This window comes from Falco punctatus (assembly GCF_963210335.1).
Source record: "Falco punctatus genome assembly, chromosome: 8".
Classification (NCBI taxonomy): Eukaryota; Metazoa; Chordata; class Aves; order Falconiformes; family Falconidae; genus Falco; species Falco punctatus.
Genome location: NC_137588.1, coordinates 27,782,611 through 27,804,201, shown reverse-complemented (window position 1 = coordinate 27,804,201; position 21,591 = coordinate 27,782,611). Strand labels below are relative to the sequence as shown.

The 21,591-nt window shown below is 40.5% G+C and overlaps 1 protein-coding gene across 1 annotated transcript in view; it reads left to right on the top strand.

Moving 5' to 3' along the window:
• Positions 1-21,591, top strand: part of GYPC (glycophorin C (Gerbich blood group)) — a 36,701-nt gene that overhangs the window by 3,163 nt on the left and 11,947 nt on the right. The window lies entirely within an intron of this gene.

Below are 21,591 nucleotides of genomic sequence, written 5' to 3'. Positions count from 1 at the left end.
AGTTTGGCCTGAACAGTCAAGTGAGCATGGAGGCTCAGCTGCAGCGTGGTAGCGTTCATTTTGGGACAGTATTAAAAAGAAAGCAGAGGGGAAGAGGGAGGATTCTGTTTTGATAAGCTGAGAAAATCAATGGGAAACTTCTGAATATTCAGTGCTGCAATAGCTCCATATCTCTTTTATGGCTTTAGTATAATCTTTGCTGTTTTAATTCAAGACAGTAGCTTTGTATTATTCTTAATAAATATTCTTTTATATAAAATTATAAAATAAAAAAAAATATCTGCCAATAGCAGAATTGTTTAGCATACCATGGTATCAGTAATGAAGGCAAAAAGTACAGACGACACTGCTGTGATGTGCCTGTGGTTCAGGATTTGATCCAGAGACTGCTGTAAGAATATTTTTTCTGCGTGGATGTTGACACTGATGATGTTTCCCAAGCTTTGAATGAGGCAGGCTGATCCAGCAGAAATGACACAGTGAGCAGCACCTCTGCAATCCTGACCAGTAATTTCTATTTACCCTTCAGTCCTTTTTGCAAGTTCTAACCAACAAGAAAGATTAGATACTAACTTTATATTATTTTTGATCCTTTTTATTCAGCAGTTTATAATATTATAGCTTGTTTTGTATTGTTCCTATTATGGCTTGGTTTCTATTATTGATAGGAAAGAAACATTCAGGGTTCTGAGAGCTTGGGTTTGGAAAACCTTGAGTAATTTTCTGCCATTGGTGCTCTCCAAGCTTGTGCAGGTGGGTGGTTGTGACTCACTGAGATGCATTTTGTTCATTGTGCCATATCAGCAAGGGTCCAGACCCAATCTTGTATCTTTAGTGATGGGCTTGGCCAGGTGACAAGTCCAGGACCAGTTCTAAAGTCCTGAATACATTACAAATTACTTCTCTGACAGACCCAGATTGTTCGAGGACTCCACAGAAGGCCCTAGGGTGAATCTGGATGAGGAGTTAGTACCCCAGGGGGCCTTTTGTCTGTTCGTAATGAAAAAAGGCTGATTCATCAGGTTCTCTTGTTTTTTCCAAAATCTAAGCAGGAATTCTCAGATTGAACCATTTTAAGATCATATGATTGCCAGTGAAAATGAATGGCCTCCAATCTAGCTAGAAGAAGTATTCTGACTGAAAAATATTTACTACCTATTCTTTATTTGACCTCAGAATTTCCCTTACTGATTCAGACAGGATGTTCCTTTATTTAGTTTCAGTCTCTCTTTGTTTGATTTTTTTTTTTTTTTTAATTACATGGATCAGATTTATGGATTAAAACCAAAATTAAATTAGAGGGAAGTCTGATAGTATTCTATTCCTGTATAATGCAAGTTTGGTGCATTGTTTTTATAAAGGTAGAGGTTTTGGGGGTAGGTCTTGTGGAAAAGGGTCCTATTTCTCAGTAAAATTCCTGCAATTTTTGCAAGAAACAAGATATTGAAAGATCAGTGTACTGACAGGCACTGCATAGCATGGACACCAGATGTTTGCCAGAGAGGCAGAGTAATTGGGAAGACAAATTTGCTTCATAACCATAGTGAAAATCTTTGAAATGGGTGTGAAAATGCATAAAGAATCAGTAAAAACCTTTGACTATACTGAACATATTAATTCTTTGCTGAATACCTGCAGGTGAGACCACAGAGCACCTGCCTACTGATGTAAACTGAACACTGTTAAGTTACCTAATTGCTCGTGTTCTTTGCTTATCTCCTTGTGTTCGCTCAAGGCTGATAAGGAATTTGTAGTCATTCTATAAATACAGTATGATCCTGGCAATTCAGGTGGGAGCAGACTACTGTTTCAGATTTAAAATATTCAACTCTGTGAACCTTGCAAATGTATTCCGCATCGATATGGGGATGGTACACCATCTAACCTTGGGCACTTCCCATGCCCAGCTCAGATATCCCACTGCTTTGAGTGGACTCTCTGTATGTATACTCAACAGAGAGGCAAGGGAGCCAGTAATTCTACCTGCTGATGTTAGGCAGTGTGTGTATATTTACTACGTCATTAATTGTTAATGGACATTTGTGTGTGGCTGGAGTATAATGGAATGCCTAAGTAAAGCAATCTGTTACCAAAGCCAAAAATGGAGTTTGGTTTGGATTTCATTGACTTGGATTGAATACAATACTGTGCTGTGAATATGTATCCAGTTTGGGGTTTTTTTTAGTTCTTCTGATATAAAGGGGACCTAGCCTGACTGCACGAATCTCTGCTCAGATGTACAGGCAGTAGATGTCTGATTTATTATAAAATCTGAGGAAATCCATAGGTTTGTCAATCTCTGTTGAGACCGCAGCTTTTGTGCTCTTCCTTTTAGACTGCACTGACCCAGTTTGGAGGCAATGGGACAGCTCAAATGAGGTGAAGGACTCACGCAAATAAATGTCACCTGGTCAAAGTTCGGTCTGGGAGGCAGTGATCTATGCAAAACCATCTTCAGGGGTCAAACGTTTTCATCCCTTTGGAGAAGGTGCTCTGCACCTTACAGGACTTAATCCGTACTCAGCATGCTGGGACTGTTTTATTTGGAACCTCGTATACTCCAAATGCCAGCCGTCAAAGGCATTAGTCGTTAAGGAAAGCAGTTTGTGGAGGCTTCTCTTCCTCACCACCTACCAGCAGAAAAGGTTTTTCTTCTGGGCAGGTAGCGAAGCAGTACAGTCTGTGCTTTGCAGAAGAATTGGCCCAAAGGGAAACCAGGAGTCAAGACTGGACCTCAGGCCATGCCACAGCTGCAGAAAGAGGAAGAGGGTCAGGAACAGGGTGAAGCAAAGCATGCCTTGAGAACTGCACGTTTTCCATCTGCATTGCCAGCTGTAGTTCAGCAGTAGCCCAGCAGTGCAAGCCCTGCTCTGGGGGGAGCAGACCCTGCTGCTGCCTCTGTCCCACAAGCAGGAGGTCTCAGCTCCATCATGCCCAGCTTCTCCACCTGCCACAATGACAGCTAGGGTTTCTGGCAAAAAGAGTCAAGTATGTGTGGGATGTCCCCTCCAGAGAGGTTGAGAGCTTGCCAAAGGTGCGCCCCCCCCCCCCCCAATAAAGGCAAAGTGAATGGTGAATCTGGTTATGACAACAGCCTTGCCCTATCTTTAACTCATTTTGAGATACATTTTGGGGCTGCAGACTGCTCCTTTAAATGTTCGTGGAGCAGTACCACTTGGGTTTCACACAGGGCCTGTGAGAAGCCACAGATGATCCCTGTAGGCTTTTAATCACGTTATTCACTGTCTTGGCAATAGATTTGATTTCATTGCCCTTAATCAACAGAAGCACTTGTCTGTGACAATAACTAATAAACAAAAATGGAGGTTATTGATTATGAAAATTTTGGTCATCGCTGGTAAACCTGTGAGCATTTATAAGCAAGGAAACCTATAGATTATAACAACCTCTCATTTTTAGCACAGAAGTCTCAAAACAGGTCCCACAAGCATTTATGTAAATTGACTGCCTCTGCTTCTATATTTGTCTCTCACCACTGTGCATATGAATTGGAAAATTTGGCTTTATACCCCAGGGCTTTCCCTGACACCCCAATTGCCTGAGATGTTGATGTGAAAGTCTGTGAATTGAAAGACCCAGAATGCACCTGAAATTTCAGTAATTAACAGCAGAAATGTTGGTAAACCGCTAAGCTGGAGGGAATGGGCGGGATGTCCACCCAGATAGGAGTCTGCTTTTTTAAAATACACAGCTCTCAGCATTTCTGGACACTGCTTTTCACACATACACACACACACACACAAATAGGGGGATGGAGAAAAAGAAAAGAGAAGCCAATTATTTACACAATAGATGTTAAAGATTCAGGTTATGGCTGGTTATGTGCTTAAGCCTATTAGTATTACAGAATCATGCAGTGTCTGCATCTCATTGCTGATACTGCTGCACCTTTCTTTCTAGGCTCTGGTGGAATATACCCTGTATCCACCGCTGTTCAAATGACTGAGTCCAATCAGCAAAGCCTTTTGTACAACAGGCTTTCAGGACTGCATTCTCTAATGAAAGTCTGTTTGTGTGTCTGCTCTGTGGAGTGCCTGTCTCTATTGTTGGGGTGGGATTAGTATTCCTATAGCATACAGAAATTCAAGCCAGCAGAGGGATCTGATTGTGCTAGGTGCTGTATAGGCACCCTTTCTTCAAAAGGCTGGTAGACTACCTAAAGGTTGGATTACAGGTAGGAGAGAAATGACTGCTTCCCAGGGGCACTCTGGAGAGGCAGCTTTTGGCTGTGGGAAGGCATTTTTAGCAGCCAGGAGGCAGGAGCTAGTATCGATTCCAATAGACCCACTGGGGCAACAACTCTTTGCTTCCCACTCTCTAATTTTGTAACACATGCTTAGGAAAAAAGGTAGGTCTGAAATCATTTAGCAATTGCCCTATTTATTTCCCACAGAAAGAACAGAAAAATTTTACACATGATATTTGGTGCTAGTAGAAAATTTGTTTACTTTTTCTTCTTTTTTTACTTCACATTGAAGTTGTGATAGGAAATGCATGAAAAATTGAGGGACACCCAGATGTTGCAGTGACAAGAATACATGAACACCTTAGCTGGGCAAATATTTGGACAGCAGACAGACTGTTTTACTTACTTCTGAAAGACTTAAGTTCCTAAGTCAAATGAATTTGGCAGTGTTACCCCAGTAATGAGTTGATGAAAAATTCACCAGCTGCTAGGCATTCTGAAAAACTACTTGGTGAATGAAGAAAAGTGGCACTTGGAGAAATCAGGTTTGGTTTGTCAACAATTTATGAACACGCATGGAGAAAGGGACTGTCTTCTCTGGATGATTTATTTGTAACCCACAACTCAATTGCATCAAGTAACAATACTGCAACATTATAACAACAGACATGCAGCTCATAATTTGTAGCTGAAATAAGATCTGAACTCTGTTTCTCCAAGAGTCAGCATGGTCTAATTCACACCAGATTCCCAATGTTAGCATGGAAATCAAATGCACTGTCTGTGCTGTGCTGCTCCCTTATTGCAGATGTACCTCGCACGTGTAGTTTCACCAATGAGACATCTGGCTAAGTGATTTTCCTCTTAATTAATCTTCTCATCTGCAAAGGAGGCCAGTGTCTCATATCTTCTCTTCTGACATATGTTTCACCACAGGGTTCTTCCTGATGAAGCAGAAAACTTCACTTAAAATCTCAATGGGTTAAACTAGTTCTACTGCATTGAAGTTTTAAAGTGATTTTTTTCTTTCTCCCTCTCTTTTTCATCTTAGGGGGAAAAAAAAGAAATCAGTTATTTCATGAGGGTCTACCTCTTTCTTCTTCAGATAAGCCCTGAAATGGAGTTAAGCTTTTTATCAGTAAGTTGCAGGGGGGTTTTTGAACACACCCTGAGACAGCTCCATGTTATCATGAGTGATAAATGCCTATTTTACTGGAGACTGTATGTTTAAAATGTCTAGTTTTATGAGGCAGTCCACATTATAAAGAGCATATGTGACAAGGTCACAGTAATGCAGAATCAAGTCTTTACACATGTGTAGGTGGTTAGATTTGCAAACAGAGACTATTTTAGTATCATCAAACCCAGAAAATGGATTTGAATTCTTTATATACATACATATATGCACACACAGAGTGTATCTATATATAATATACTATATAAAGGTATGCATATGTATACACAGACATACATATCTATACACGGACACCCCTCTTCACCACTTACATGGCTTTTCACTAGTCAGACTTCTCAGTATAGGGAATTTTATTTCCCTGACCATATCTCTATTCACAGATCAATACCCACACAAACACGTTTCCCTTTTTGTATGATAGATACCTTCAAAAGTGGCAGAAAAAAATGACTGTATTTTTGAAGGCTTAGCAGAGGCATAAACTCAAGAACAAGAAAGAAAGCAAGGAGATGATTTGGGCTACATATAAGAAGCTGAAAACATTACAAAAAATCCTTTTTTTATGATATAGTAAAACATTAGAGAAACAGCCTTATACAAACTATTTCTTGCAGATGCCAGATTCAGATGTCTCTCTGTTGACTGTATATACAGTTGGAGCATAGCAGCGCATGACGGTATAGACACTGAGTCACTCCATGTTTTGAAATTAAGCATCTACATTATTTGCCTGAATCTATCTTGGAGACTACTACAGGACCCATGTCCATATAAGCAAAGATTCAGAGAAGAGCAATGATAATAAGAAGCAAAGAGGAAGCAGATGTTCCATGTGGCTCAAGCTATTTAAAAAGGGAGAACCCAGATTAGGACAGGCCATGTCTGCACTCTTCTTCAGGCAGTGAATGGTTTAAACCTCAAGCAGGCAGGAGATTGGGTCAGGTTTGTGTTCTTCTAGTAGCTCATCTGTGCTGGGAGAATTTGGTACTTGCATCTTCAGGACAGTTTTACAGAAAAAACGGGTCATTTTAGCATGTTCATGCTGAAAAAAATTTATTCTTTAAAGAATTAACTACCCTCATTTGAAACAGAATACTTATTCAAGAATCAATTCAATGTTATTATGTAATTGTTTCACCTCAAACAGTTAAGGGAAAATGAATTTATACTGGAGTAGCTTTCACAGAATTGTTACTCCAGGTTCACTTGATCCTTTTGTGTAGGCAATTTTTTTCTCTGTACACAAGAAAAATAAGCTTGTTTTCTTTGCAACAGCATTCTTACTAAGACAAAAGCAAGAGGCTTCTCATCTGCTAATTGGATGTTTCAAACATTTCAGTCACTTAACAAGAGCCCTTGATGACCAAATTCAGCTAAACCAAATAATCCTTAGTTAAAACAAAGAGCCTGAAAATCACTTAACCACAGGTTACTGAGGACTTACATGTAGAGGGAAAAAATATTTCTAGTGCAAGGTGAAGAGTTACCATAACAAGGCGGTCATCCAAGAATCCAGGAAACCTGTATATATTTTCAAAAATTCTAAAGTATGTTTAAAATGACACTCTGAATGTTTTTGGTTTATTTCTATCTTCTGTGATCTATATGGGTGTATTGTTAAAAATTGCTTTCAAGGTTTTCTTAGCATGTATTAGGGCTATAAATTTACCAATTTATTAAATTATTGCTGTATCTGTGATGCAAGGATGCTCTGAGAGAGTGGACCAGACTCTATCAATACCTCTCTCTCACACCTGACCTTTCAAGTTGTCTAGTTCAGGTACCCTCTGCACCTCCTAGTCCTTCCTGTCTGACCCTTTCTCAGCCCACAGGTAAGTGCTCATATCTCAATACAGGAAAGACACACAGGTCCCAGTTGTTAAATGCTATTCCCTCCCTTTTTTCAAGGACCTCCCACAGTCCTGAGAGTGGGAAGGAAGAAAAGCATAGACAAGGAAGACATACATCTTCCCCTGTCATCCTCTGGGCTGAGGCCTTGTTTCCTTTGGGAATCAGCCCCTTATCCATCTCCCTTCCTCTTCTCTGTTGGTTTGGCTTTGTTCTTTCATCTTCACAGATTGCTACGAAACACCTCCCCCCTCCAGATCTTTCCTGTCATCACATAGGAATTTTTATTTACAACCTGGGACACACCTTATACATCCTGGATCACACGATTGAGAGAGTTCATTATTGTCTGTCTCTTTTGAATTTCCGTAATTACATCAGTGGACTTTGATTTTTGGACTGCGTTGCATAGAAATCCAATTTTACTCTCACTGAACCCATTGGGAGTTTTTAGTTTAAAGAAGCCTATACTACCAGTTGTTAATGGCAATTAAGCCCTTGGTGGAAACAGGGCAATATACACAGGGTTAGGCTACATCTCTACAGAAACTCCTGCCTAAGTTGTTGAGCAGAGCAGAGCGGGAAGCACAACTGCTGTTGGGAGCCATGCTTCCGTTCCAGCTTCCGCTTTGCTTTGGGAAAAGGAGAAGTCATGGGTTTTTCACTCTTTTTCAAAACCACTCAGTGTGCTCTGCACACCCTATCACTTTTCCTTTTGCCAATCCTACTCTTGCCCCAGTCATGAGGAAAGAGTGGAGTGAATGGCTTCTGTTAACATCAGCACAGCCAAGAAGAGCTGCACCAGGTCAGAGAGGAGAAGGGTGCTTTGTAGGTCCCTCTTGTGCAGGCTGTGTCCACCGAATGGAAAGGGACAAATTCTGAAACTTGTTGATTGCCTTTGGCACTTTCCCATCTCCCACCGAGAGGTGTCTTCTCCTCCATACCTACAGATCGAGCAACAGTTAATGTCAGGATCTTTGATTATTCTTAAAAAAAATGAAGTCACCTTCTGTTTCACCTTTTGTAGAGCTGGATGGATCTGGTCCCTCCAAACACTTTTCTCATCCTGCTTACTTGCCCACCCGCTTCACCATGTATCCCCAGTTTATGCTTCCTCCTTCTCAAGCTTACCTTTCCACACCCTAACCCAAGAATCCAGATCTCATTTCTACTTACTTGTACAAGGGACAATTTGAGATTACTTCAAGTCCAAGCCATTACCACAAAGGCAGTGGTGGTGTGGTGACTTCATGTAGTGAGAGATGGAAAAGATGGTGGTCCCAGGAAGAAGCTAGATTGCTCATAGCCTGGGTTAGCCAAGTCCTTCCTCTGTTTCTAGCTCTCCAGTCAACGTCTCCTTCCTACTCATTATTAATAGCAAGCTCCCACCATCTTTCTTCTCATATCCTTCCCATTCCTTCTTAACAAAATACGGTCTCCTCCATTGCATGAATTTATCCTTTTTGCTTTGTTTAGTCTGCAGATTCCTCAGGACAGAAATCCTCTCTCCTTCCGTCTCCTTTCTAAACAAAAGTCACCCATTATTTGCCACTTCATTGCTGATGGCAAAGAGCACTGACCACATCCATCTTTCCAAGTTACCTCATCAAGTTGCTCATTCTGGGAAGAGATTTAGGCCTCCTGAAGCATAAAGATAAAATGCAAAAAAACAACCTTAGGTAGGACATCAACTGGCAAAGTATATCAAGTTGGAAGGACTTTAGTGTTTTCTCCTTGAAAATATTTTCCCTCTAAACATATTTATTTGCATTCTCTGAGATAGTCTGTAGACTGTGGAGATCAAAGCACGCTGGAAATCCAGCAGAGTTTTAAAGTGCATTAAAGGTAGCATGTTTCAAAGCCACATGCCTGAACATTTAAGCACCATGGAAGAAATGAAGTAGCAGGTGGTAATACATGTAAACATGATTGTTCTAATCTTCAAACTTTTCAACTTGTCAAAGCCTAACTCTGTGACACAACGTTTGACAAAGAGCAAAAATAAAGGATGCTGCATGCATACAAAGACACACAGGAAAGCATAAAGCCCAAGGACACCAGTCAGCTTTGGGGTTTCTCTTTCAGCTACACATCTGCTCTTGCAAGTCATTTACAGCAATAAGGATGTGGATTTACCAGACTTAAGTGGAACCTGGCAAATCTGAGCATGGAGCGAGTGCTTCTTTGGAGATTTAAATAGAAAAATGTAGTTCTCTGCTGCGTATTTTTCACCAAGGAAAATAGTATAAAATGACATCCACTACAGACTAGTGGCATTTTGTAAATGTCTGCATATTGTGAATAGATAGATATAACCAGTCTTTAATGTTCCTCACTTAGCAACTGAAGCATTGTCAAAATATTTTCAGGTGGTTTCAGAGAGCCAAAGTGAGACAAAATGCATCTATTTTTCTTTTTATTACTCCTAAAGAAATGAGAACATAATAATGAGAGATATTCACCAGATCTAACCCCTTTCCTGCCTTAACTTTTGGTGCTTGTTTTCTGATCAGCTGTAGCTGCAAACAGAAATCTTCATCACCTGAGGTCCTGGCATGTAAACTAATAGTTGTCCATTTCTGTCTCCTTCACATTTCTGCGGTTTCTCAGGAAATTCCTTACTCATTGCAAGTTAGCACTGCATTGCTGAAGTCAGTGGTGGTGAGATACTTGTACCCTGGAACTCAAGATCACTCATATTGATTTCATTGGACTTTGGATTAGAATTTGCTGATTTCAGATCTTCACTTTTTTAATATTATTCTGTTTCAAATGCCTTGATTTACCTCACAGCAGCCTTATCTACTATCACCACAGATTTTAATGAAGGCAAAGTGATTTGATTTATCACTGGTAACTAGAGCTTTTCTAGGAACCACTATTGAAGGCAGAGGGTAGTGGGGAGCAAATAAAGATAAACTGATTCTGTATGCTCCCAAAGAAGAATACTTCTTGCTGATTCAAGGTTGTTGCACATTAAGAAAATATATCTATGGCTCCTGAGCTTATTCTCCCTGTGGATTAATGATCCATAAGGGACTCCTTGTACCAAGGAGGAGTAAATCACCCCTCCTGCTTTTGGAAGGCAGAAATGTGACTGGGGACATAAATGGTTTTGCATTTCTATGAACTTTGCTGTTGCTCCTTGGTAAAAGATTTCCCCTTCTGGAATCCATTAAAATCTATGAATCTCAGGCAAAGACTGTTCTTCCTCCTCCTGTGTTCTGTGTGAGATGTTTAATCTCTGCATCCTGGGGACATAAACATTTGTGAGCTGGAAACAGAGCATGAGCCAAGCCCTTCACTTGGAGTACGTCCTTTGATTTTCCTTGCTTGTAATGAATGAAACCTTTCATTTCAACAGCATCTGACTTGTGTCAGAAGGTTCATGACTAACTGGAGCAACAATGGGGAGGCAGAGATGGATGGAACTGTTTAAAATGTGTCATTGCTAAATAAGTAAAGATCAGCTTTAAATATGGGGGAAGAAAGCAAGAGAAGGTACGACTGCATGACTGCTTTTAAGATAAAGTGCAGCCTGGACTTTTTTCCCTTACTCCTCTTCATGACTTGCATTTCCTTTACAGGAAAGGTCATGCCTTCTCTCCCAGGCTGCAACAACCCCTCCCTGGGCAGGAAGCGTATCCTGTGTCCTGTTTTCTCCAGAGGCCGGTAGCAGAGCAGATGGGAGCATGACTTCCATGTGGTTGCTTCCACTGTGTTGTTTTTAAGTGACCAGAGTACCGAATTGCTGGGTAAATCCCTTCCCTTTCAAATGCAGTGTAGCACAGCCCCAGGACCTTGCAGAGTCTGGCAGCTGCTGGAAGTGGCCAGAGGGGGAAATGCAAGCTACTCCCTTTGGAGGCGTTGGAGCCTATTTTTGTCAGATATGAAATTGCAGCAGTTATTGCGGGGGGGGCGGTGAGGAGAGTAGTTGTGGGTGGGCATACATCCTGTAATTAAAGATTGTGTCTGTGACTCATTCCAGAGGAGAGGGATGTATTTTTATTATATTCCTCATTCAATGAGGAAAATAGGCTTGGAAACTGGAACATCTAGCACATGCCATTTTCCACCTAAGTGATTTCCTTCACAGCTCACACCTGAGAAGAGACTGTCAGTCCCTAAGGGACCAGCCCTCCCCAGTCATGCCCTGCTGCCTGCAGCACACAGCAAGGTCCAGGGTTTGTGGGTGGCTGGGGGAAGTCTGCCAAGGAGATACTGATAAATATGGATGTCCAGCTTTGCAGATGATTTTGTTTGCCAGTATTTGGCACATTAAGGTAGCAGCTTGATGTCTGTGGGCATAGGCATCCATATCCCTAAGAGGATACTTCTCCCCACCCCAACCCCCACCCCGCACTGAACATAATCCTGGGTGAGGGGAGATATAGAAAGAAATGCAAAATCAGTCCCTTAACAGGCGCAAAACTATGTCATGCCAGCTGTGGCCAAGGGTCATATCATCTCTCCAGACTCCCAGGGCACGCATATCTGCCTTTCCCATTCCTCACCCTTGCTGGGATATTTCCAATCCATCTTCTAGCTAACAGTATTTGATACCAATTTTTTCCCATCCTTTGTTTCACTACCATTGCACAATTAAATGGTGTTGTGGCATTACCAGAGCTGCCTGTGTGTTTTCCTTGGCCCTTACCAGCTGGCTGCTCGGTTACACCAGTATTAAGAAAGAGACTTTCTTTCCCAGGGACACTGCCACCTCTTCCCATCTGCTGCAGTACCCATGACAAATGATTACCAACATTGGTTTGGTCCTGATGGTGCTGGGTATTCTTGCCTAACCAGGACTTAAATGTTTTTTTAGATCTGCCTATGAAAATGCTGTAGTGAGCATGGAGCTGACATTCCGCCTTTCCCATTACAGCCAGCAGCTGATGCCTAATGGAGAGTTAAAGCACAGGGCAACCATCTAGGGATCTGAGGCATGGGAAATTCTTGAGCCAGAGTTAGTATTTCAGTGTTTAAAGGGTTGCCTTGGGGTATAAAAGCTTTTGCATTTACCAGAGTTTCTCATATTAAATACTTTAACGTCCTGTTCACATTCAGACTCAGGCTGGGTCTGTGGGCTGTTTTATCCACTTGGCGGGACTGAGCCTTGCCTCCCCCTCTTCCCTCTTCTTGAACGAGCTCTTTTAACTTGAACTTGAAGGAATTCAACCTTGGGAACTCAGCATTACTGAAGGCACAGCTTGTGTCAGGGAGCAAGGCACTCTGCCTTGTTTCCCCAGGTAACCACAGTGCCTCCAGAAGCCACGCAGACACGCACACAGTTGTGACTTTATCCTTTTGTCCCCTCTAACAGCCAGCTGTGCAGCAGGAGCTGGCCCCAGAAACTGTACAGGCTGTTGTGTGAAGCTGTCCACGCAACCCAGCACAGCACAAGGGTGTTGACACGCCTAGCCCATGTCTGGGAATGCAAGCGGGATAGGGGAAGCCTCTGCCACTCCTTCTTCCCTCTTCATTCAGCAGAGCTCCTGCTTGTCAGACAAAACCCTTCAGTGGAAGACTTTAAGGAAGTAAAGCCAGGCTGCTGTGTATGTCCGTTCTTACAAAGCATAAGCATATCCGAGGGAATGTTTCTTGCTGACTGTCTGCTACAAGGACTCCCAAGAGCAAAGAAGCTAGAAAGACAAGCCTTAGAGCTTCTGCCTATGTGTTTAACTCTCATGAGGGTGGCAGAGGCATGGGGCAGGGCTACCACATCTCATGAAAGTAGCTTAGTGGATTTAGAAACACAGGCATTCAGGTCTTGTGGAATAAGGAATTAAATTTAACAGACAGGCCCTGTAAAAATGTGGGCTGTTTTATTCACTTCTTTCAGTTTATTCCATCTATGCAGACAGAACCAAAGAATGCGAAGGGATGTGAGCTTTATTCATCTCTAACTTGTAACAGATACATACTTGTGTCCAAGCCTTGCCCTAACACGAAGTACAGCATAACTCCTCCTGAAATAAACTGCAGCTCACCCATCGGGGTGGAACTTGGCTCTTAAACAAAGTTTAATGGGAGTCTGCTCTGGTTGAACTCTACTTATGACTTCATATTTTCCAGTGTTGTGCTAACGCTGTTGGTTTGTTCATTTTTCTTTTTTTTTTTTTTTTTTCTCCATTATCTTTATACTAATAGGTGTTTCAGTGGGATAACTTGACCTTATGATACTGTTAAAAGCAGACTTCTCTGGAGGCAATGTTAAATAATTTGGGTGTGTTATGAAAGGGCTTTGAGAAATTTGCAGGCTTTCATGATGGCTTGAGAAGACAGAGTTTTGCAGCCTCTTAGGCAGCATCAGCTACTGGATTAAACTGGGAATCTGGAAAACAGAGAAGATGGGCAGAGACTAAATATGATGATGTTGATGATTACTCCTTTGTTCTATCATGCTTCTAATATCCATAAAATGGAGTTTTTAAAAGTTTTCACCATTGGCCTAACAGAGCAGTTGGAATGCAAGACACATCTGCCACCAACTTCAAAGGGAGCAGAAGCTGTGTAAAAGATCTTTTGCAAATCCCACCTTGTATGTGTACCACTTGCTATTTCACTTTGTGTATTGGAGCACTGCTCTGCTTTGATACAAGTGCAAATGGGACAGCAGGAACTGCTGCTGCCCCTTTGAATTCTGCTGTGGAAGAGCAGCACCGCCCCAGGGAGGGAGAGTGGTACATAGTAACAGCTCTGCCCTAGAGTCCCTATTTTGACAGCTGAGAGAGGAGCCTTACTTCTTAGTGCACTCCAATATACTCTTACACAGGGAATACCAAGCCCAGCTTTCTCCATGGCATTTTAAAGCTACTGTATTTCAAAGGAGTCACTTGGCTGTAAAAATATGGAGTTTTCTGTTTCATTCAGAACGGCCTAGCAAGGAAATGTCCAACTTTATCCAGCTGGTTTTCTCCTTATACTTGTCTATGGGGGGACAGTTTTTTCTGAGTGTAGATTTGCAATGTACTTCACCCACCCAAAAGAACATTCCTGGGTTTTGCCCGCTCTGTCTGCACCTAGCAAACCACTCCCAGTTAACAGACCGATGGACAGTGAGACTACATGATGATTTGGATCAGTTTGCCAATAGGTAAATACCACCCACCTCTTCCCTTTTGCTGGGCTGGTTTTCTGCTGGATTAGCTTGAATGGAAAAGGGTTAGGAACAGGAATGCCAGTTCCTGCTGCAATGTAGCAGCCAGCTCAAGCCACAACAATTCACCCACAGCTTTCCTGCATATATATTTCATACATTTAGGAAAGGAGCAGCCCAAAGGCTTTACAGTAAGTGAAAAATATGTTGATCAGAGAAGTGCCATAGCAAGCATTAGTTGCTATTGAAAAGTACTAGACCATATTTCTTTGCTTAATGACACACATTAATCCTCCACTGAAATTGCCAGGGCTCTCCAAGCCAAATCTGGTTTTAAAGGTTTAAAATATAGTCCAAACCATAACAATGTAACATTCTGACCAAAAAAAAGGAGCTGAAAAAAATCTCAGCAATGCCTCTTTGGTTTTTCCTTTGCTGTTTATACCACTAAGGATATCATATACAAGCTTTGAAATGGTTGCAAAACCATGGCATTTTTTAAATTGGTGACCAAAATATTAATATTATCCAAGTACCCACTGCTACTTCTGTTTTCAGTCCAGTTTCCTAACGAAATGAGTCTTATGTGTTCCTGCTGTCTATCTGTCTGCATAATCATCTGTTCATCCATCTGTCACCTCCCATCAAGAACTTTTGGATGCACTGACCAGCTTCAACCAGATCTGAAAGAGAAACAGAAGCCCCAGAAATTATTATCATTCTCCAAGTTATATGAAAGTCAACACTTGTCTACAGAGAGCCATTCAAGTGAGCAGTAACACAAAAAGGACTCCGTATTAGGAGACTAAACTAAATGGAGTTCTTTTCTAGTTAGGAATGTAGTAGCATTAAACTTTGGCACAATAAGATGGCTTTTATAAACATGACTGCAAATAGCAGGCAAAAGCTGAGTGTAAGACACTATTTAAGCACCTGCAGGGGAGACCTAGCCCTTCTGACCAGTACATGTCGAAAGGTCTGCAAAAAAATCTACTGAATAACTTATAGAAAGGCTAAGCCGTCAGCACAGGATTTGGAAAGGGCTGGGATTTATTTTCCCTAATTATAGATATATCTATAATATATAGAAAGCCAGACTTCTAATCTAAACTAATCTTCTGGGTTTCCTGCTTGGTTGATGAGAAAAGAAATTCCCAGTCCATCCCCCAGGATTCATCCCACCTCTGTTGGAACTGAATGGATCTCCTTCAAGAAGGTATGTTTAGAATAGCATAGCATAGAATAGAAATAGAGTAGGAAAGGGAAAAGGGAAAAGGGAAAAGGGGAGAGGGAGAGGGAGAGGGAGAGGGAAAAAGGGAAAAGGGAAAAGGGAAAAGGGAAAAGGGAAAAGGAAAAGGCAAAGGCAAAGGCAAAGGAAAAAGGCAAAGGAAAAAGGCAAAGGCAAAGGAAAAGGAAAAGGAAAAGGAAAAGTAATTAATAGTTCCAGCTGGACGGGACACATTCAGTATACAGCTTCAATGAAGTTTTTTCATGCTTAGCTCTGTTAATGCATTCAATATGCTATTTGTCAAATAATGCCAGACAACTGTCCAAAAATAATAAACAAGCAAGATATTTTTCTTTTTTTTTTTTTCTTTTCAACAATTATTGCACAATCTGTCTAGAATTGCTCAGATAAATGATAGATGGCAAAGAAGTTTTGCTAAAATTGCTCAACTCAATTCAGACAGCTTGGACTGATACGTAAATGCTTTTGAGATAATAAAATGGGCTTTGTCTTTTTAAATGGAGCAGATATGCAAATGAAATATGAATATTCATTGCAGAATCCTTGGAAAATGGGAAATGTTGTTGCCCTGGGCTACTATTTGCCTTGCAAGTTTCTAAGGTGTTTCAACACGTTTTATTTTCTTTGTTCAATATGCTCAATATTTAAAGCATTTGGAAGATTGTTTCCATTACAGGTATCTCCATTAATAATATTAACCTCGTCAGTGCTCCAGGAAAGATCTGTGTCCCTAAAGAGCATATGCTAAACATCCTGACATTTCCACTTGCAATGCTTACTACAGAGCGCCTTAGGCAAGCACTGGTGTAGGAGCTGGATGTAGATGAATACAATTCATATCAAATAAGCTAGAGGATGAAGCACAGAGAGTTCCTGTTTGCAAGAACTGTGTCACCTGTTGGACTGCTTTGCTACAAAATATTGGTGGTGGCAATGAGACATAAAGGAAGAAACCTGGCCACGTTGGGAAAATAATTATGCTTTTCTAAGGAATGTAGACTGGCACTACATTCTTTGCATTGTCAGGATAATATTTTTGTGCGTAACTGCAGGATTTTGCCAGGCTCCAGGTGATTTCTAGATGACATCAGCTGTAATTTGATCATATCACCTGTAATTTAAACACAAAATCAAGATTTTTCATCTCAAAATGAGAAACAGACTTTATCAGCCTGAATAGAATAATCACCACATTTCTTTCCTTGCATGTGTGTGTTCATTAAAAGAAGTTTTCTGCCAGCAACAGAACCAGTGAAACACTCTTCCTTTTGGATTTATGTCTCTGCTCCCTAAAAATCCCAGCCCCAGCATACAACAGCTCCATCCCACAACAGCTCCCCATTCAACTCGCTGCAGCTCCTCTGGATCTACATGCATGATGCCTGGAAAGCATGTGCTGCTAAACAGAGCTTAAAATTGCTGAGTCCTTGCCCCCGTTCCTTCACTGCTGGACTACTCTAGTCTCCCTTTTCTCTCCAGCCTACAGTTTGCATGAAAATGGAGGCAAAGTGCTTATGTTTGCCTGCTCTTCCTTTAGAAACAGTTGCAGTTTAATAATGGAGTCAAAACCTGTGAAGGTGACAAGGACATTCAGGCACACAGCAGGGACAGAGAAAATTGATGCAAAAATGGTGCCAAATGTATTCAATGGAAATATTTCAAAGACTAACAAACATTTCTGTCTGTCTTAGTTAGGGGGCCTCATTTTAACTGTTCGTCTTGAATAGTTCCATATCCATAAAAATGGGCTGTTTCAAATGTAAAGCCTAATCTTGAGAAGTTATTAAGGTCATAATGTCAAGCACGGCAACATTAGGAAACACAGAGATCACCTTATCCTCTGATGACATGATCAAAAGACCTGAGAGTTGGGACTGGGGCTGGTAGAGCTGTTAGGTACAGATTAAAAGCACATCTTTGTAAATAATTACAAGGAATTTAACAGTGTCTTACTGCATTGTATAACCATTTACACAAGGGGTTGGGAAGGAATTGTCATGTTCTCCAAAACCTCTTGGCCTCTGACTTTCCACTCAAAGGTTCTGGCTCAAATTTTTATGCTTTTGTTTCTAACATGAAAAGTTTAGGTCACCAAAGTGTGCTTCTTTCATGCACTGTTCCTCCAGAATTACAAGTTAAGTATCTGTTAGAGGTTGCCAGATGGGCTTTCACTATGTCCATAGTCAGCTCCTTTGATTACCTATGGTCATTTGTAACATTTGTAATAGTTAATCAATTAAGACAGTGACTCCTTTCCATTCAGCTTTGATCTCAATGAATGAGCAAATGGCTGGTTTGTTCCTATTTTGATTCAGCAAAAACTGACTAGATCTTAAAATTGTTGACTTTGGAGGAAAGTCAGGCAAAAATTATTTGCCAGATAGTGTTTCTTTCAAAACTTTCCCAATTAAAAAGCCCCCAAAAGGAGTACTTTGGTCTGATGAAGGTGACAGAGGTGGGAGGAGGAGGAACATATGCAGGGAAACATCCAGCTTGTGGACTGTACCTTATGGATTGATTCATACCCCTTTTGTCACTCCTTTAATGAAGCAATACCAGGTCAATTCACCTTCCCCAGCAAGATGTTGTATGTTTGGTGCATGAGCCAACTTTGATGGTTCTGGAGGAAAAATATAAATGATGGCCTGGTTACATTAACATATTTCCATGGAAAAGTAAGGAACTTTTGGCAGTGATATTACTATAAACATGAGGCAGACAAAACAGGGCACAACTTGGAAGTTGCCACACACAGTATTTTTTTGAAAAAAAAAAAAAAAAAAAGAAAAAAAAAAAAGACATTCTTTCAGGTCCACACACTTCACACACCTTTGTTTGATAAGAAGGCAGCATTGGCTCTTCAGACATCAAGTAGCTTTCCCATAGGAGCACAGCAAAACACCACCACTATACATGAGCAGCAAGAGCACCTCTGGGTGGGCCTTGGTGGCTTCAAACATCCCATCTCTAAAACCAAGATTTCTACAGCATCCTTTTGTGAGCTTCACTGCCCTCTTGCTAAGGAGCTCCAGTGCCAGGGAGGCAGCTCCTTTCTCCAACTTTTCCTTTGCTCTGGGTTTCTTCACTGGCTCTGAATCCTTCTTGACTTCCCTGATGCTATAAGCAGCAGACAGATCCATCTGAATTTCTCTGCCAGTTTTTTACTGTATATATACATCAGTGCGAACACACAGGACACGTTAAATACCTGTTACGAGAGAGGGCATGGGCCTACAATAAGCTCTCTCTCAAGCACCACGCTGTACGGGAACTTTAAGGTTGTAACATTTAGTACTTCTAAGGTGGGATTGCCATTTTAATGCTCTTACTGGATGCACTTTTCTTAATTGCCATCAAAATCGGTAGTTGGTATTCAGCTACCGTGAGTTAAGGAGTTAAAGGACTCTAATGTATGTTTCTAGTAAGTGCAAATAAAATGAAAAGAAAGAGTATGTGGTTCAAACCGAAAAGGGAATTGGGGATGGAGGGTTCTTTGGAGGGGATAAACAGAAGTTTGATTTAATTGAAAAATCTGTGCTTTTATGGATTATGTAATCCTTTAAATAATTTTCTTCTTTTATTTTTTATTACAAAATATAGAAGGTCTGTTCAGTTTGAAAAGATCCTTACTACTTTTCACTTAAATAATTTCTCATATTTCATGAACATTTCCTCCTTGTCCCTCTTTTCAGTAAGGATATCATATGATTATTTTTTACAAGCTCATTTTTAGTGTCTTTCCATCTCTGATTTTCCCCAAGACTCAAGTGCAATTCAGCTTCACAAAAGAAGGAAAAACTGTGTGAGTGAAGCCGTTACTTCCTCAAGCATTAGAAAACATGTTTTCTCTTATCTCCTTTATAACATTCTCGAATGGTACAAAAATATTTTGCTGACACTGCATACCAGAATCAAATAAGAACTGCTAAAACTGTGTGGCAACCCTAATCTAATTAAACTAATTTGACAATACCTTTTTATAATCACCTTATTACAAAGTTTGAAAAGTCTTGAATATATTTTTATTTTAATTGGATGAAACTGGATTTTATCTTCTCAGGACTAATGATGAAGTACTTGCTAGCTAGAATAGCAAGAGGATTGGGCCCAGTGCATTTTAATTTTGTAGATATTTTTAGTCAGCATGATTTACCTCACATTTGCAGCACTGTCCATATAATTACCAAAAAGATCATCTGGTTGTTGTTGTTGTATGTCACCATTATTGTCCTTATAATAATTTAGTGTATAAATGGAAGCCAAATTATTCTGTCTCTTTTCCAGATTGACAGATGAGAAACTGTTCCTTAATTTTGAAAGAACAGCCTTGATGTGTTTTATTATCTAATGGGAGATGGTGATGGCTTTTTCAGCAGAATGTGTCAAATTGATGGGTTCAGGCTGATGACCCTTCAGGATAAGAGATGCCAGCTCTGGCAGGGCACTGCACACTTAGTGGCAAATATTAAAATAGGTAATGACTTTTTTTTTTAATCCAGAAAGGCCTTAGTGCAATGCATCTGATATTGTAACACAGGCCAGAGAGCAGCTTGAGCAATTAACATATTTTTAACATGAAGTTTTCAGAAGTTGGCTCAACTTGTTTTTACACATGCAGCTGCAGTGAACCAGTTCTAACTATAGCTTGTAAATTAAATCAGTGTGCTAAGGTTAATAGATTAATGATTTTCTCATGAATGCAATGTATTGGCAAGGCACAAACAGAAACCAAAGGGCAAGGAGGACTTACCACCATTGCATAAACAATGGAGATGTTAAGACTTCATTAGTTCTTCCATACTAAATGTGTGGTAAGAAAAGTCTTGCATCAGTGGTGGCAATAGGGACACATTAAGACTTGCTTTTACAGTCAAGAGGAATGATGACTGCAGAAGAGCGTACAAAGCACAAAAAGAGCCCCTGAGAAAGGAACAGTTATAATAAATACATTTTAATATACATAATATTAAAAAAATAAAAATTGCAGAAATTATAGTAAAGGCTTTTAAGAATTGCAGAAGCTTCCTGGTAGACTCTGTACATTCCTCAATACTTCCAGAGGTTTATGTTTTACTGAACCCAGTCAAATACCTTACTATCATTTTCAGTGGAAGCAATTATACCAGGGATGAATGCTTTTGAAACTCCAACTAAATTCTTTACAGAAAAGGGCAGTCTTCCTTTAAAATTACAACATTTAAAAAATAATGCAAAATTAGCATGGTATGTTGTATTAGATCAATTGATACAATCCAAAAGATAGATAATAATTTAGTAGACTCAGTATTACTGGGTCAACTGTATTTCATTAATCTCCAGTTATACTTAAAGCTCTCTTTCAAATGTATGTATGTCTGAAAGAACAACCAGTACGGAGGCAAAATCCCTCTCTGAATCCCATTATTATCTGGTGTGAACCATGAAGTGGATATTATTCAGTTTGAACATCTCCCTTGTTTACTGGAAGTAAGCAGATAGATTTTACTACTATTTAAGAGAAAGCCATTAAACATTTAATAGTTGAATTCAAAAGCCTACAGACTGCTTATGTACCTGCGACAACACAGTCAATATTTGAGGTGGTTCTACAAAGCACATCCATAGATATACTGAGATAAGGTTAGGTTGTTCCTCACCTGGAAAAGTCCCACTAGCAGCAGTATTTTTCATAAGGTGGTTAGGTGAGCTGATTGAAGATTAAATCTTATGGCGCATTTCCTAGTCTGCACGCCTAGGAAAGCCCTAAGAAGGAAATGACTGCCCTAAGGAGCTCAGCTCATTCACAGGGATGGAATGAATTTCAAGCATTTCTTATGCAATAAACAGGCACATCAAGAGAGAAAATGAGTTGCCCAAGAAAGCGCTTAGAGACCTACCTGAGTGCAATTTAGCAGCCAAGGCTTTGTCTGAGATTGTAACCTCAAGCAGGCAGCAATGGAGCATCATGATAAGAGATGGCTTACGTTGCTAAGAATGAAAAGCGCAAGCTTGTG